Raw genomic sequence first — 6,790 nt, 5'->3', positions numbered from 1 at the left:
GGAGTCTCTTTCAGTTTCATTTTTTCTCATCCCATGACTTCCCTCCCATGACGTTCCCAAAGCATCCTGTATCTGCTTGCTAATGAAACATAACCACTGATATGATATAACCATTGATGGCTGTGGTATAGCCATCAATGGTTATAACCATTGATGTAGTATAGCCATTAATGGCTCAGTCTCCCTCTCTGGCTAGATCGTAAGCTTCTTTAAGGCAAGAATTGTTTAACATGGCTGTCCGCAGTGCATATAGCACAGTGCAAATACTTAGAAGTATTTTCAAAATATATTTCCAAAACAAATGATTAATGACCAAGTTTCCTTCCTTCTCGTTGATAATCTTATTCAACTCACGTCCTGCAGTGTTCTTGGATCCTTCCTCCTAAGTTATTCTTTACCAAGAAGATGTTTTCTCTTTTATTATATTATTTTCATTTCTAAACTGAGCAAAAGGGCATTTTAGATTTTAGAAATTTGCATTATCGGTCCTGTAACTAAAACAAATATCACACTTTTTGCATTGAATGGTAATATGAAATAAAATTATAGCCTAAGAATGTCCTTTAGTTAACCAAATTAAAAAAAAAAAAATCGGCTGGGCACAGTGGCTCACTCCCAGCACTTTGGGAGGCCGAGACAGGTGGATCACAAGGTCAGGGGTTTGAGACCACCCTGGCCAATAATATGGTGAAACCCTGTCTCTACTAAAAATACAAAAATAGGCTGGGTGTAGTGGCGTGTGCCTGTAGTCCCAGCTACTCAGGAGGCTGAGGCAGAGGTTGTGGTGAGCTGAGATCGTGCCACTGTGCTCCAGCCTGGGCAACAGAGCAAGACTCCATCTCAAAAATAAAATAAAATAAAATTCTAAACTTATCTTTTAATACTTACTGGAAAATATCATAATTTTTCCTTACCCAAGCCTGAATTTTTGAACTACTTGATGTTTTTTCTGCTTTTGGGGACAAATGGGAATTTCTTTCTTTCTCTGTCTAGGTAATATGGAAACAAGTTGTTACTTGGGAAGAGTCTTAGTAAGTGCTTCTTTGTCATACATTTGCTGAAAAGGCCATTTCTAGAATTCTCATTCAGCTGTGTATGCTGCCGACCCCTTGACTTCACATAAATAATGAACCAAACATCAAATTCTTCTTTTGTCCAAAAATGTTGATGAGCTACTAGTAAAGTCAAGGATCAGCAACAGATGCATTGGGGTTCAAAAAGAAAAAAATGGCCATATTAAACACGAACTATGGAACGAACCACTGGGTTTTCTTAAACCCAAGAACAAAAAAAAATCAAGTTAGTAGAAAAGAATAATGATAATGTAGCTTATATGAATTTTAAGTAAATTGATAATAGCTAGAATATTTAAACTAGTATGTGCCAAGTACTGTGTCAAGTACTTAAGTACCTGTGAGGACTAATGTTATTGCCACTTCACATAAGAAGAGACTGAAGCTCCAGTTGAAATATCTGTATGAGGCACACATTGAATAACAGGTAGAGCAGGAATCAAATCCAGGCCTGTCCAGTGCTACTAAACTAATGACTGAACTATACCTGCAACAGTTTAGAAAATAATTTTCTTCTCTCTTTACAAGTTACAATCTTAGGGCATAACACTGCCATCCACCTTCTTTCTGATTTTTAGCTGCAGAAGGAATGGAGTGAAGTAGAAGAGTTGAGAGAAAATGGTCATTTTGATTATATGTACCCATTATCTCCCTTTCTGAATTAAGCAATTCTGCTTAAAAATAGAATTTCATTATTCACATTAATTTTATTTCTGTACTGTTAACTTTATTCTCTTATTTTGTTTTACATATTCCAAGAAAATATAAGTACATATTATACTGAAATTTATTCCACAAATTCTCAAGGAAATATAAATACATACTGTAATTTCCAATTTTGACAGTCAAATAGAGACTTTGACGATTTAAATATCTACACATAATAATAGTGGTGGAAAGAGGCAGTTTAAGCTGGGGCTTCAGGAATGTCTGGCCTTGTGTCGTTACCGCAATTCAGAGTTTATGGGCACTGCTAGGTGTTTCATCACAGCCAGGGTTGCTTTCCTCAGCAATCAAGGATTGTGCTGGAATTAAGGTAGTTTCTCAATGAGTCCTGAATTCTTTGATAGTCTCCATATTTTCTTTGTCTACTTATCTCCATGATCCATCAAACAACATGTTGGACTTAAGTGTCTGAGCAGGTGAGAGCAGCTAGTGAGAATGAGAACATGACTTACCAGGGCAAATTAGTAAGATTTCTCAAACTGTGTTTATTTAATGATTTGTTTATTAATATATTTTTGTGTAAATGTGTGTGCACATGCCACACATTATATGGCTAAGAATATATATATTTGTATATATAGATATATGTCCTATATAATTCTACAGTGAATTTATTTTCATTGCTATTCACTTCTTGATCTCTTATCAAAGCTATTACATATGTAGTGCTTATCACAAACTACCCTGTGAAGTAGTACTTTTGTTTTTCTCATTTCACAGATAAGGAAATTCAGGCATGAACTTGCCCAATGTCACTCAGCTAGTAAATGATAGAACTAGGATTCAAATCCAGGCAGTTTGGTTCCTGAATCTTAATACGACAATAAGTTTTTAACCAGCACACACTAAAAATCTTCCCCATACGCCAGCTTCTGCCTGAATTCCTCAACCTCTGCATCTCGTATCTTTCCATTACTGGATCCACACATGACCCCATCTGCAGTCCAGGTCTGTTCTGAGCCTTAATAATTTCAAAAAATAAAAGATATTTTTAAGGTCACCCTCTGAGATCTAAGACAAACTTCTAACCATGGTGGTTTAGACACAGTTGCAGAATTGAGACACAAATCTGTTCCATCCAAAAATTATCACTGCAAAGCTGCAGGTCTTCATTTCCTCTGTCGTTTTGGTTTACACGATCCTTATTTTTCTAGTTTCCTAGTCAATGTCAGAGTCATCTTCTGGGAGCATTTTCCCAGTAAATGGCTGGGGCTTTGAAACCTGACTAGTTTTGATCAACTCTCTCTCCTTTGGAGTCTAGAGTATTACTCTACATGGTCCCATATTCTAGCCCACAGACTAGAAAAACATCTATGAATTCAGTTTTAGAACAAACACTGCTGCCTATCTGACTTCTAAATCTTGAATATTGTCTGGGAGGTAACAAAAAGGGCTATCAGTTAAAATTGTTGACTAATGGTGAACACTATTTTATTCAAGTCAAAAAACATACTGAAGCAAAGTAATTGATAAAATGACACTACAGCCCTGTCACCTAACAGCATTATATTGTGGTCTGTGCTTTGTGACATAGCATTTAAATACATTTTACTATAGGACTACTTTTGTCGTAAATAGCATTTCTCAAGCATCTTTTTGTTTTGTTATCAGGAATGAAAATTGTGAAGGTTATTTGTATTTCTGGCTAATCCGTTGTATGATTTTATTATTGAGATACAATTGACATACTAAAAAGTGACATACATTCACTTTTTAAAAGTATACAATTCAGTAGTTTTTAGAATATTAACAGAGTTGTTAAATCATCATCCCTATCTAGCTCCAGAGAATTTTCACTACTCCAAAAAAAATTTCCAAGTTTTGGTTTCTGGTCTCACATGTAAGGGGCTTGGAAGTTGTCACTTTGTCCTAACAAGCAAAAACCTGAACCAACTGAAAAATCAACAACTCTTCTTAGATCTTTCAGAAAAGTGAGGTCAGAAGGAAAAGCTGCTGCCCCCCAAATTAGACAGACAGACCAATATAAAAAAAATCACAATTCACCATAGCAGAAACCCCTAAGAAGAAACCTCCATTGGAACCAACCAGTGCCTGAGTATGAGACCTGAGTGGTTCCTACAATAGGACAAGTGTGAGCATTAAAAATTCCCAGGGAAACCAGTCATAGGGAGATCCCCCCACTTTTGTGAGTTTTACCCCTAGGAGTTCAACTATCACAATGAATATTGAAGAAAAATTCCAGGGAGAGGAGAAAAGAAACCAATGCTCTGAAATAGACCAAAGCATTCTGCTCTTCCTAACAGGTCTGCCCTCAAGAGACACTATTTTACTATAGTGTAAGCTGTTACAGTTTTATCAGCACTTAAGTGACCTGGCAGAAGAGAAATATCCAATTCCTGCCTCCTGTAGTCATCCTGTTTCACTTTGTGAGAGAGAAAACTGAAAAGCACTTCTGAAATTCCCAGTTCAAAGGCTTACTAAAAGACTGAGGACAAATCTTAGTTCTATAGAATGCTTTCCCATCCCCCATACCTTCCCACTACATTACTAAAGGCAAGTCTATTCCCCAGCACCTCATATCCAGCCATCAAGGAAAAATTACAAGGCATACTAAAAGACAAAAAAACACAGTTTGAGGAGACAGCAAGCATCAAAACCAGACTAAGATATGGTAGGGATATTGGAACTATCAGACCAATACTTTGAAACAACTATAATTAATACACTAAGGGCTCAGATGGATAAAGTAGATAGCATGCAAGAACAGATGGACAATGCAAGCAGACAGATGAAAATTCTAAGAATAAAAAAGAAATGCTAGAGAGCAAAAACACTAACAGACATGAAGAATGCTTTTCACGCTCATTGGTAGAATGGACATGGCTGAGAAAGAGTATTGAGCTTGGACATATGGCACAGAAACACCTGACAGGAAAGCAAAGAGAAAGAAGATTTTGAAACGAACAGATATACAAAAACTGTGGGTCACCTATAAAAAGTATAACATAAGCCAAATGGGAATATGAGAAGAGAAAGAAAGAGAGTAAAGAACAGAAGAAATATTTGAAGCAATAACAATAAGGAATTTCTCAAATTAATAACAGACACCAAACCACGACCCAGGAATCTCAGAGAACACAAGATAAATATTTAAAAAGCTATATATAGGCATATCATTTCATATTTTAGAAAATCAAAGGTAAACAAAACATTCTGAAAGAAACCAGAGGAAAAAAATGTTACCTATAGAGGAGCAAAGATAGGAATTATATCTGACTTGTCAGAAACCATGCAAGCAGGAATAGAATGGAGCAAAATATTTAAAATTTTGAGAAGAAAAAAAAAACTTACCAAGCTAGAATTCTGTATCCTTTAAAATTATCCTTTAAAAGTGAACGAGAAATAAATACTTTCTCAGGCAAACAAATCATCAGAAATCAAAATAGGCCTGTTTTAACAAAAAATGTTAAAAGGAGTTTTTTAGAGAGAAGGAAAATATTATAGGTCAGAAACTCAAATCTACATAAAGATGGGAAGAACATCAAAGAAAGAATAAGTTAAGGTAAAATAAAACTTTACTTTTTTGTATTCCCAATTGACCTAACAGATAACAGTTTGCTCAAAATAATAATAGAAAAAGTTTATTTGGTTATATATACATTTCTGTATATATATACAATGTATATGCTTAAGTTTGCTTATATACAAGTAACATGAATGACAGCCATGATACAAGGGATGGGAGGAAATAATTTAAATTATTTTATTACAAGATACATTACCTGTGAAGTGGTGATATGGTTAAATCTCTGTTCTCACCCAAATCTCATGTCGAATTGTAATCCCAGTGTTGGAGGTGGGGCTTGGTGGGAGGTGATTAGATTATGTGGGTGTATTTCTCATTAATGGTTTAGCACCATCCTGTTGGTGCTCTTCTTGTGATAGTGAGTGAGTGAGTTATTGCAAGATCTGGTTGTTTAAAAGAAAGTGTGTAACACTTCCCCCCACCTCCCAAAGTTCTGCTCCTGCCATGTAAGAAATGCCTCACTCCCCCTTTGCCTTCTTCTGTAAGAGCTTCCCAAGGCCTCCCCAGAAGCAGAAGCCAATATGCTTCCTGTACAGTGTACAAAACTGTGAGCCAATTAAACTTACTTTCTTTATAAGTTATGTAGTCTCAGATATTTCTTTATAGCAGTGCAATAATGAACTAATACAGAAAATTGGTACTGAGAAGTGGGGTATTGCTATAAAGATACCTGAAAATGTGGAAGCAGCTTTGGAATTGGGTAACAGGTAGAGGTTGGAAGACTGTGGAGGGCTCAGAAGAAGAAAGGAAGATGAAGGGAAATTTGAAACATCCTAGAGACTTGTTAAATTGTGATGAAAATGCTGATAGTGATATAGACAATGAAGTCCAGGCTGAGGAGGTCTCAGATGGAAATGATGAACTTATTGGGAAGTGGAACAAAGCTCACTTTCGTTATGCTTTAGCAAAGAACTTGTGCTTCTGTTCTAGGGATCTGTGAAACTTTAAACTTAAGAATAATGATTTAGGGTATCTGGCACAAGAAATTTCTAAGTAGCAAAGTATTTAAGATGTGGCCTGGCTGCTTCTAACAGCCTAAGCTCATATGCATGAGCAAAGAAATGACCTGAAACTGGAACTTATATTTAAAGGGGAAGCAGAGTCTAAAAGTTTGGAAAATTTGCAGCTTAGTCATCTAGTAGAAAAGGAAAGCCCATTTTCAGAAGAGGAATTCAAGCAAGCTGCATAAATTTGCATAACTAAAATGAAGGCAAGTGCTAATATGCAAGACAATAGGGAAAAGGCCTCTAAGACATTTCAGAGAGCTTCACAGTAGCCCCTCCAATCACAGACCCAGAGGCTTAGGAAGACAATGGTTTTGTGGGCCAGAGCCAGGACCCCACTGCCCTGTGCCAGCTCTAGACACTGCTTTCTGCATTCCAGCTGCTCCAGCTCCAGCTGTGGCTCAAAGGGGCCCACGTATAGCTTAGACCACTTCTTCAGA

Source organism: Symphalangus syndactylus, chromosome 4, assembly GCF_028878055.3.
Source record: "Symphalangus syndactylus isolate Jambi chromosome 4, NHGRI_mSymSyn1-v2.1_pri, whole genome shotgun sequence".
Lineage (NCBI taxonomy): Eukaryota > Metazoa > Chordata > Mammalia > Primates > Hylobatidae > Symphalangus > Symphalangus syndactylus.
This window is presented reverse-complemented; position numbering follows the sequence as displayed.